General features: G+C 42.9%; 1 protein-coding gene across 4 annotated transcripts in view; it reads right to left on the bottom strand.

Moving 5' to 3' along the window:
- LOC128885921 (autophagy-related protein 16-1) overlaps positions 1-12603 on the bottom strand; it is a 645660-nt gene that overhangs the window by 423226 nt on the left and 209831 nt on the right. The window lies entirely within an intron of this gene.

Genomic DNA, 12603 nt, shown 5'->3' with positions numbered 1-12603 from the left:
CGACCAAAAAGTACAGTCCTCTTGAAGACACGCCACCTGATACCTCCATCCAACAAAAAGCACAATATTTTCGGTCGATCGTTTAAATTTCGATCACGTTTTGGGAATACTGCGCCGGCACGCGTTCAATTTGCATGCAACAAAGAAAGGCGCGATTAAGGATAGTCTGCGACCATGGGAGGGTGTAAACGAGGGAATCCGCAAACCCGTGTTCCAAGCGACAACGACCACGGCAAGAAGTGACCGCAACTTCAATCCTGTAGCACTTCAGCCGCATTCGTTTCTTTTGGTTCGCGGGCACGTCCTTCCTGGTCTAGCGATGTTCCCCGCGGTAGCAACTCGGCAAGCTTGGGTTTATTATGATTATAAGGGGAACGGAGGTGATCCTCATGACTCTCGAGACTGGATTCCCTTCCGTTCCCTCTTTCTTCGTGCTCGTCCACCTTCGCCACTTTAGTCAGCCGGATCTTTTAATCTGTTTCGCTGGATCGTTTCGTTGGACTCCTCGTTCCTCGCTGCAGGGAACCTAGAAACGGGCTCCCTTCCGTATATTCAGGATTGGGAAAACAACCAGGGTTCCATGCGGACGTGACTCTTTCACTACTTTTTCAGATTAAATATTTTTGTACACGTTATTCGTATTCGTAAAAGTGGTTAGGAAAACTACCTCGTCTAATACATAAAGAATCTTAGTCACATCGTGGATGAATCACCTACAGTAACCATTTCAGACTCCATTCTCTAGAGCTGGAAAGAATTTTCTTATACAGATCTAATCCTTAAACATCAGAATTTTACAGCAAGGTTTCTTCGTCATAGTCCAAGTCTTCGTGTCCAAGAAACCATCCTCAAATACCATTCCTATACCAAAAACATCCCTCCAGAAAAAGGTGCAAGTTACTTCGCATCTCGAGGATCAGTCAGGCGTATTGTTTATAGCTCCCTTGCAGTATCTGGGCCCGTTGCGCTAATCGTAAGAGGCGGCACGAAATTCCAGCGAGTCAAGGGTGAAGATGCGCCCCGCGACCGCAGTTACTCCCTTCAATGGACGCTGCGGGCCTCCAGTTTGCGGTTCCGTTTTCAATGAGGGCGCCCGTAAAAACTTTTAAGTACTCCTTCCACGTTGCCTGCAGGGAAAGACGGAATCGTGCACGGACTTTGGCTCGGGCGAGACGGCGGGCAGTTAGCAGACTCAAAGGATAAGCTCGAATTGGTAGAGAGGGCTGAAACGGAAACCGGCTTTGAGTTCTTACCGACTGCTTTCACTACTTTCGGCCCCCGCGCAAGGGCATCCGGCCGTGTAGTTTAATTAAATCGTTGAGACTAGAGCCGCGTCATGCATTTCGTAGACGGTCCTGTTTCTCGCTGGATCGAGGAACTCCTTGGGAGCGTATAACCGTGTACGAAATTAAACGAGATCGTTCTCCTGGTAATTGGAATCATGCGTCAAAGTGACATGCTTTAAACATTTCTCGTTAAATACAGTGCATCGAATGAAGAATGCTGCATCGCGAAAGGAGCTCGCGATTTTATGACGGTAGCCAAGCGGGAGGATTGAATCTAATGCACACGACGTCCCATCAGCTGTATTTATAGGACCATCTGCATTAACGAAGGAATGGAAAATTTTAAGAGGTGCTATTTACTCGTTTAATCAGGCCTCTTTTAAATACATTTGGTTACGATTCGTTAGACCCATCGTCGAGACTACGTCTTTAAGATTTGTTAACAAATTGAACAGGATAATCTGCACTAAATCTACCATCACCGGTTAAATAGCAATTTTCAAATGTTTGTATACAATTTTTATATGCAACATACAAATTATGTAAAAATAAATGTACCACCCAAGTACTTTGGTTGCAAGAGAATCGCGAAAACTGTCTCGAAATTGATCGAAACAAAGTACTTCCTTATTAAATAACCTAACGACTCGGAATAAGTTCGTTTTACCCTGGAAAAATTCATTAACAATCGTCGTCAGAAAAATATTGGATAAAGCCCCACCATAAAATATGGATAATCCAGTTCTGGTGGAGAAAAGGGCCGTGTTTCCACCTGTCATAGCCACTGACAGCAGCTTGTTATCCGTTTTGAAGGTTTCAGATGTTCTAATCCGCGGTGCAGCTTCATTCCTTTCAATTAATGAAGCATCGCCGTTGTGGCTGACCTCGAGCACACCAGAAGACCTCTAAGAATAGCAGCTGTTACAGTGGACTACAGTCACTTTCAATATCGGGACCATTCACGCGGAAACTTTACGAAGGAGAGACGAGATTCGCGAGCTTAGCAGAACCAATCTTAATGGTAACGAGCGGGGATCCAGTATGACGCAGCGTTTGCACGAGAGAAAAATGTCACGGGGAAACGAGTGCCGTCTCGATACAGTTACAGTAACGTTCCTCTGCAAAGTCATCGTCGTAACGAGTCGACGGCATCGACTCCTGCGTAGTATGTTCGTAACAAGACCGAGGCGGTATGTGAGTTACGACTATAAAGTCACCGATGGAATACTCAATCGATGGAACGGTAATGCGCGATGCAACTTATCATCTTCTGCTTGAGGATGAGAAGGAACTAAATGTGGACAGATGTTGGGACCTTTTGAAAGATGGAGTACGATGCACAGGTAAGTAAAGAGTCAAGATGGCAGATTTTGACTTCCTAGTGGAGGCTTTTGCACTTCTGTAAGAGATGTGCACTTGTACATGCAACAGTTGAATGCGATGACTTTATCAAATGTATCGTGAAGATGGAAAAGACTATTTTATGACGAACGAAAGGAGATTTGATTTAATTGTCAGGGACAATATTCGATAGCACATAAAATGAACGCGACAGTCAAGAATCCTTTTTACAATAATTCTTTACAGTGTTAAATTACTGTTTAATTGAGATTTTCTTGTTTGAATTGTTCCTCAAGATGGTGTTAATGAAAAGTCAGGAAAAAAGATCTCACAAGTCAGCAGTTAAGATAAAGGCAATCGGCAATTCCCCACACAGCTAAAATATTGATTTCAGAACTAACGTTCGAGAAATAGAAAATTGTCAACACTAATATTCATTGTTTATAGAGAATAATTCAACATATTTCGATGGAAACTACGCGTATCTAAAGGGTAAACCAGGTTCATTTTGTCGCAGAGAACATTCTACGGAAAGAACGAGCTTAATATTCTATTAATCCACCTTTGAGGATGTTTGACTCCAGTGCAAGATCAAGGCAATGCCTACAGCGCACTACCAGTCAAGTATACTTCTACTTTAAAGAAGGTGAAACGCTATTTTGAAGAACACCTCTCGACTGTAGTGCCCCACCCATTTTGACTAAATACTCTCATTACTATTTAACCTCTTCCCGCATCCCTGTAATCCTGCGTTACGAAGCATTTATATACCAAAGTGTTCTGTTATGTTTCCATCGTTTCCAGTTCAAACCCCTAAACAACTCAATCCGCTCCTAAAGAGGTATGAAACAGTCTCTATATCGTCACAAGCTAATTTGAAAATCACTAATGTGGTACCTGTTCAGGCTCTGTATGTTAATAAACTGGCTACTAAGTTGATATTTCATCGCTATATCTGCTAGATCTTTTCAAAATCAACATTGTATCATCATTCTATCACGCAGTCGGTGCATTTTGTTATCTCAGTATTCCATATTATGGTATCAACTTTTGTCTTCGATATTACCTGTCTTATATACACTTGGAATGAAAAGTTTATTTGGAAAACTTACCATTTAATTTAGATAATCTATCATTTAATTTCCTTAATAGGCGTAGAGGGTACGAATATTTATGATACTGACTGCATATCAAAATTCATTTCTATTTAACCCTTCTAATTAATTCTAGTAAATCGACATCCCTCGTGAAAGCATTACTTCGATAACAGAAATTTCATAAAAAATCTCCCCAAAGCTAACGATAATATCAGAATAAACCTGGACGTCAATCCACATCAACTGTTCCCCGTCTCTTCAGGAGAAGTTCGCCTCGAGTGTCTAAAATTAAGATGATCCTTGCTGCTTCGTAAGCTTCTGAGAACCCTTTGATTTTGCAGGGGACACGTTTCAGAAGCGGTTTCACTTCCATCTTCGTCCCTACTTTCAATTTCCGCTCGCCAGAGTTCGTCGCGTCGGGGACGGGATGAATTCTCGCGATGGGCTACAGACACCTGCGGGGTTTTGACAAGCTCTTGCTATGGCCAGAAGCACTTTATCGATCTCCGTTCTAATAAGAAACGGAATGATGAAACGTCGCAGGCCTCGCGCGACAGACTGTGTGCACGCGGTGGCGAATGGCGAGAAATAAGCGGTACGCTGCTCGGTGAAAAAGGGAGGAACGGGGGAAGATAAAGCTGATTAACGCGATGTCTTGTCCCATCCACCTACCCGCGTCTAGGGTTGGGTTGATTCGGCGCGATAAGCAGTTTATGAAGCAGCTCGGCCAGGAATAATAGATTAGCGAAAGACTGGCGCGAGAAGACGATGGAGGAAGAGGAAGAGACTGGAAGGGGGAGGCATAATGCGGGCGGTGGTCAGGGGTTAGGGGGAGGAGAATGCAGTAAACAATGATGGGTAGCCTTCCGCGTCCAGTAACTGCCACGGTGCTCTAACATGGGGGCTCATTACGGTGTCTCGCGTGAGCGCATCTACCTATACCTGATTGCATTATAATATGGTCCGATCTCTCCTTCGTCGTCAAGTGGTTCTGCTGGGAGCTACAGAGACGATACTTATGGCTTAACCTGGACTCGCTCGTTTCGTGCATAAGCACGTGGCTTGATCATATCGAGTTTCGGTATGTTTTGACTGACAAGTATTGGATTTCGATGGTCCTCTGCAGGATAGGACTGGATATGCACAATTTACTTGAGCATCGTGATTTACGTCTGATGGATGTTCAGGATGTATTCTGATATGCGAGAGCTACTATAGAGGTTAATTGAAGCCATATGTGCAAGGAATATTGTTCACAAAAGCAAGAAGCAGAACTTATATTTATAAATAAATTATAAGTGATTCTTCGGACAAATCTCCGTACCAAGCATTCAGTAATTAGAATACTCATTTTGGTTACCATAAAGCTTCTCACTCTTCGAAATATTCGTTTTTATGTAGCTGCAAAAATAATTCAGTAGATTCACAATGATTTAACAATGGCTGAAATGACTTTCTTTTTGCCTGTCGATAAAGTTCTATCAATGAACGAGATATCACTGTACTGCACGTGTCAATTATTGTACAGTTGTCGAAATTCCGCATTCACGCTCGGCGTGAAGACTGGATGAATTATACGTGTAATTGGAGTACCGTGAAAAATGAATTTCAATGTTAAACGCCGCGTGCATATTAATACCTCGCGCTTCCTGCATGTCGTATCAGTCGTTGGATACCGACTGAATAATTCAGATTCCTCTAAATATTTCTAGACGTACTTTGCCGAGTATAAAATATTCTTCGCGAATCCTCTTCTTTCCGTCCAGGCTCCGTTTAAAATTCGAAGAGAACAGTGTATTCAGAAGGAAACTTTATATCCTTTAATCCGGGAATGGATAACAAAAATTTCACGTGGAATATAATTTTAACAACGTCCTGAAATAATAATACTCTTTCGAGCGGTGTCCTTCTTTACAAACTTCTCTGTAAAATTCTGTTCGGCGATATCCATGTTAACTTTTTTTTTTTGAACATTCAGAGTCCTTTTTAATAGTTTAATGTACCTCCGTTGCTAAATGCGAGCTTCAACTTCCCACTTTTCTGCTTTTCATTATTTATGCAATTTGCATTTATTGATATTTGATTTAGCGCTCCTCGTCGTCGAAATGATTCCCAGATACTTGCTGTAGTTCACTCTCTTAAAAGCGTCTCTTGACTCAGATGCGCCCACGGCAATATGCAAACAAACAGGCACGACTGGTTCTACGTTAATACTACTTTATGGAATGAAACAGCAATTTCGCGAATTCGTCGTAACATTTATTCAAGAACCACCTTTTCTCGACGGCGCGGTAGCTACCCCGTGGACGATAGTTTACAAGTGTTTGGACTACCATGAACAGGTTATATAAGATGATTTGAAATTTAAAGATAAGTATGTCTCATACTTATATACTACAATAAAAAAGTTATTGCCACCATGATACGTGTCTCTCGAAATCAACCTGGTGAACGAATTTAGGTGGTCTGCTTCAAATGCTTCATCCTGTATAGTTGAGAAAATTAGTCCATACTTCCTACACCTGTTTAGTGTACCAACATGTCACACGAAAGTCGCAAGCGTGACATTCTTCACGCGAAAATCCAAGGCTGTCAGTTCACCTTCATCTTCTGTCCTCAATTTGTCCGCAATAAGGTCGCAACAGCTGCGATTCTCTCGAAACCGAGTCCTTTCCTCTATCCTAGACCCAGAGGAAGTCTTCTAGCAAACCCGTCGGATAACAATTAAGTTATCCACTCTCGTATCTTATCTCGCTCAAGGTTACATTGCCAACGATTTCTCACAAGTCAGGCGATATTTTTGCGTTACCTCGGGAGGGGTAGCTCCAGGCGCAACAACCTCGTTACTCTAGCCAACCGCTATCAAGATCACGATTCCATTCTACGGAAGAGCGAGCGCACGTTCGGTCTTCGAAATCGAAACCCAGTCCTCCCCTACGGGTTCGCGAAAATCTCAGAGCATTTGTCTCGAACGAGTCCGGCTGTCGCGAAAATAGTGGAAGAAAGTGAGCAGCCCTTGTTTGCAAACAAATTCGCAAACATAAAAATGAGTAATCATGGCAATGGCCAATCCTGTGAATCCGCAATCAACTAATAATATTTATGCAACACTTGTTTAGTTCAAATAGCGTGTCACCAGTATTTTGTAATAGTTTCTGTATATATGTATTATATACAATTCCTTGATGCATTATTCGATTTAGTTCCACGTAAAATATTTTTGCATTCAAGTGGAAAGAATGTCTTCAACACTAGTCATTTGTCCTATCATGATAGAAATAGTTACAAACGAACATCGGTAGGTTTAGTGTTAAGTGTTTCGTTCTACCGTTTGAAGTTAAGGTACCCATTTCGGACAAGTTTACCCTACGATGTGACCGTTCGTATCTGGTCTCGTTGAACTAGCCATTTGTCTTACGGTAGGCGTCGCGATGTCAAGTACGGATGAGTACGCAGCGGGTGAAGTCATCCCCGAGTAGATCCTTAGGCGAGATATGACGAACATCTCCCGGTACGTAAGTACGTACCGTGGTACGTTGATGTCGTCCCGAAGACGCGTGCTTTATTTTCCGTGCACGTATGCACGTAGAGACCATGATAAATAGCGTGGAGAAGTTCGCTTGGCAGAAGTAGAGAACGGGAGAGATAAATACGTAAAAAGAGGGGCAGCCGGGGCGAAAGAAAGAAAATAGAGCCACGTTTGACTCAAGAAACCTTGTATTTCCGACACTCATTACTCGCGTGACTGATGACACGTGAATGGAGGCGACAAGAAAAGCACGGTCGCGGGTTCTTTTTCTTCCTCTCGATCCTCCCTTTCTTCTTTCGCGTGCTCCTTTTACCTTCGTTCTTCCTCTTCTGCTCGCCGCGTAGACGAAGGCACATCCAGTCCGCGCATATTGGCCCTTTTCTTTATCGCTCCGCTTCCTTCACCCTATTCACCTCTCTCGAACGTCGCCCTGTTATCGTTTCGCCAGCAATTCCTCGACGGACCCGGTATTTTGCACGCAATCCACCACCCTAGATAGTCGAGCGCCTCATAGACGCGGCAACGATTCTACTTTCTCAATCAACATCCTCGCCAAGAATTCTCTCTACCATTCGATTCCTCCGCTATTATCCGCAATTTTCCCGCTAATCGCCACTTACGCGTCTAACTGAGTCTACTCTATTGTTAACTCTGTGCCGTAGTCGTCAGCTTTGAAATGCAGACGTGGTCGCTGGTTGTTGGCTTTCCTGTTACAATTTACCTGTTTGTCGATTGATACAATTCATATCAGCAGTGAAACATATCATTTACTAGTTGAATTGGTATCGATACGTGAACTACAATCTGTATTCACTTATCGACTAACGAACCAGCCAAGCAGCAATGAGAACCCATCAGATCGATTCGATCGTTTTTAAGATCATCTTAGAGTGAACTTATAATCTCTACCTGTATCGTAAATATTTGAATTTAAATGGCGCGTTTTAAATTATCGTTTGCGATTACACTCGTCCCTTACCTCTTTGTTTCTTGTCACGAAAACAAACATTCGAACAGTAACAGATCTGCCGACTATATACATGCATTTAATTTGTGTACTTATTCGCGTCGTCTGTATCGTCCTGTTTGTCGGTAATTTTAAACGATCAGTATGATTCCAAATCTCGAAAGCAACGCATGTATCATTCTAGACGAAATTGAAGATATTGCGAAAGTTTCTCTCGTTTCTTTGTCAAACGAAATCCGTATCCTCTAATCGTTACCTCGACACTTACAATTTCTATCTTTTCGTAATATTGGGTCGATTTATAAATAACTTCCGTTCTGTATTCCAAATTTCAACCTCTGAACAAATACGCTAAGTGTTTAATAAATTCGATAAATTCGACCCGCCACATCCTCGTCGCCTCGACGCAGTGACAAAGAAACTAATAACGAATCACAGTGAGGGCCTCGTTTGCAACAACAGCTTTGTATCCTGTTCATCCCGATCGGTCGTTTTTTCCTTAGATATTGCACTTTGTGGAATTGCATTCGACCAAGTAGACTGCGACGAGCGCGAGGGTGGAGATATAAAGTGGTGCTTTGCCTCCAAGAATCCTCGATTCTCTCGACTCGATATGACACTCGAGACCGTCCTTTCGCTCCTGATGGTCCTGCTTGTCGTTCCTGCGGAAGGTAATTTAAAGCGAAGAGTCTCGCAGTAATTTTAACGCCATCGCGTCGAAAACGATATAATAGAGGGGAAATTGCTTACCGGAGAAAAGAAACGGCGGGTGAGGGTGGGTGTTGGTAGCGGGTAGGGGAGGCCTGCGTAATGAAACATCGTTACAAAAGTACTCTTTATTAACGAACGCAGGGCAGACCCTCAGTTTCTCCGAGCACCGAAATGGGATTCTGAAGAGGCTGATCCTGGAACCGGCGCACGGAATGTCTGCTCGATGAAATTTTATTCCGCAACAATGAAGCACGTACCGCTTAAGTCGATACTAGCCGGATATAGCCGGCTCCTCGAAGATAACAAAGCCCCCGTTGGCCTCTTCGTTCACTTGTCGTTCGACGTTATTAACGGACGAAAGATTGAATATCGAGCCGCTAGGTACATATGACACACATGGCATATTGCATTCGACACAACGAAGATACGGAATTCTTTTAACAAAATTATCTGGCAGACAGCTTTCAGGGGAGAATATTAAGCCACGTTTATGGGCACCTCGGATGCCCCAACAACACGACGATATCGCGTGCAGTGTCTAGGCACGAACGTCGACCGGTTTGAAATAAACGGGGAACGTAGCTTTTGATGTTCCAGAATTACAATTAAAGGAGTGAGTGATTTGATAGGTTTGTGAACGTTTCAATTCTTAAGTTAAAATATAATTTTTTCGTTATATATTAGGGGGACCAGAAAGTAATGTGGTTTCTATTACATTTAATTCAAATAAATAAATTTATAATTATTTTATAAATTTTATTTTTAATCAATTACGCAATCGCTCAAGTTATCAACAACCTTTTGCTCTCTAGTGTGCAAATTTTCAATACCTGATCTATAAAAATCAACTGGTATACAATGAACTAAGTAAATGAATACTTACAGGACTGACTGTATATCAGTAGAAATATGAATTTGCATAAACATCCTCGGTCTACTTATCACATGCTTATCACGTTGCCATTATACCGAATGATCAATATTATCCAAATTTCTTCGACAGAGAGCTGCTACTATTATTACAGAGGACGTTTCCATTAGAAACGCGTGGCTAAATGGTCTACATTCATGATGGGGCGCCAACTCCTTTCGACCGCACTGTTGGAAACTACCTTAGTGCAAATTGTCTTGGCCGCTGAATTTGCAGAGGAGGACCAATCGCTTAGCCCTCCGAGTTCGTCGGATTTCGGACGCTTTAAGTTTCTCATTCTCGAGATATCTCAAACAGCAGGTGCGCCGAGAGACTAATTATTAATATACAAGAAATTCTCCCCGACCATATTCGAGGAACTTGCCGCACGATTCGGAACACGACAGGGATTTTCGATTATGTTCGACCATCAGCTGGATGATGAGCTCATCTGATCGTGTTAGCGGGGTATGATGTGCAACTTTGATAATCTCCTATGGCCTGCGTCGTGTAGGCCTTTGGTCTACGCATGAGATTTCTTAAACAGAAACACGGAAGCAACCGAAGAACTGAAGCAAGGTTTACTGCGCCATGTGCATCAATTAGGCTGCAGGAAGTGGAAAACCTGCACAGGTCAATGATTGTGAGACCAGTTCTGCATTGATGGTCATAGTTTTGAGCATCTGCTGCATACTCGCGATATGTTAATACCCTGCGAGTATCTCCGGATTAGATTAACGGAATAAGATATTCCAATGTTGGTGAATTTATCTTGTAGATCCTATAGTCCAAGATACGAAAGAAACTAATTGACAAATTTCTATCCTGATTTCCTTTATATAATTTCGAATAGATTCTTGATATATTTATAAACATTAGTACTATTCAATCTTTATTTCACCCATTAGAATTGTCTTTTTATCAGTATTCATATAATACTTCATAATTATTATAATGATGGGAGTATTAAATGTTATTTCAATATATACATCAAAGTTATGATCGTTCTAGCATAAAACTTATTAATAGGCCACATGTCGTTAAAATGTTAATTAAACGTTTATTAATATTATCGCTATTAACGCTTTGCCTTCCATGTTTTCTAATTTCAGTACATTTTTGTCGAGCCTCATTCGACATAGGATCGCGAGGGGTTAACGCTTTAAAATCTCTTCCATTTCACACAGTGCATTCTCAGTGCACCATACAAGACAGTACATCGTAGAATGACCCACCAATAAATACCCCAAGTAAACCAAGGCACAGTTTCCGTGCACAGCGGAGATTTTCGTACGTGCTTGAAATTTTCACGTGCCTTCGACGCCCGAGTAACGAGATGGGGGGCGGGGGATGGGGGGGGGGGGAGCGACCGTCTAGTGAAAAGGAACGCGGTGACACAGAAAACTCCCTCCTGTGGAGAGGGCAGCGCATTCACGTTCCCAACGTTTAACCCAGGTATCATCGTCAATGTTTCGCCCGTGGTTTTCACGCAGAGCGACGTGGGAACGCGAGCCAACCAGATCTTTCGTCCCCTTAACGAGGTCGGATTAATTACCGTGATGCATTATTAAATGTCGGTGACGGAATGGTGCTCGTCGTCTGTGCTCCTCGACATGGTAACGGATAATTAAGAGTAAATTTAGACCTGGTGCTTCCCCCCTCTTCGCGAGGTCGGATCGTCCCGTGAAGGGAATCGAGACAATGAGCGGTCAGCCGATGATGCCGAATTATGATAACTGCGACCGATCGTCCGGTGGGCAATCTGGCCGACCAATCGCCGTCGCCAAGGCCAAAAATTACAATGTACTTAATTAGCGGGTCGGTTATCGGTTGGAATGCGAGTGCCTAACGTCAAACTGGTAACGAGCTACCAGGGGTTGCTTGCGAGCCATTTAAATTGACTTGCATAACCGCATTGCCAGTGAAAGACCGAGCGAGACAGACTGTACCGAGCCAACACGGGGGGAAAGGGAGGACTGGCTGTCTCCGCCCGTGGTCCTGGTGGAAAGCCAGTAAAAACACGCATCTATTTCCATATAACAAGTTTATATATTACGCCGTCACCGGCAGCACGTAGTTACATTTGAATACGATGTCCTAAAGCCGAGAGCAAGCGGCGGCTAGTACGGCCGTAGCTGAGGTACACATAGGTACACGTTCGCCACGGGGAGTAGGTCCGTGTGCGACGGTGGCAGCGAGCCCCCAGCGTCGATTACACTCCACGAATTGCAAAATGCAACTTGGCACAGAGCGAACGCTTAACTTTGGGTAATTAGCGCCCGGGACGTTAAAGTATTTCGCCAGCGCCAAACTGCCAATTACCACGAGACTCTCCTTCGCATTACGATCGTCATCCCTTGGAACGGATTTGAATTTCTTCGGGCAAGCAACGATTTACGATTCCGTCGCACCCTGATCAATTGATTGCCTTTGGAGTTTCTTGGGAAGATCGTGCCATGACAGAATTCGAGGATTCAACTGACTTGGCGGTACTGTTCATTTGCACGTTGCATTCTTATTTCCCCTATGAGGAGACATCGTAAGTCTAACAAATTTTGTATTGAACGCTTCAAGAAAGCTATAAGAATTTATAATAAAGTCTAATAATACCAGAAAAGACACATTTTCAAAGGTACCTTTTTTTATACCACTTAAGGATATGTTTCACATATTAATTTGAGTAGCAGAAGAATAAGTGGCATGAACTTGTGGGACGATTTAACAAAATTCATTTTTGAATGGATGACTAGCAGTCTAGCACA

This window comes from Hylaeus anthracinus, unplaced genomic scaffold (assembly GCF_026225885.1).
Source record: "Hylaeus anthracinus isolate JK02 unplaced genomic scaffold, UHH_iyHylAnth1.0_haploid 11982, whole genome shotgun sequence".
In the NCBI taxonomy this organism is placed as follows: domain Eukaryota; kingdom Metazoa; phylum Arthropoda; class Insecta; order Hymenoptera; family Colletidae; genus Hylaeus; species Hylaeus anthracinus.
The sequence above is the reverse complement of the archived record's forward strand: the minus strand, read 5'-3'. Positions and strand labels throughout refer to the sequence as shown.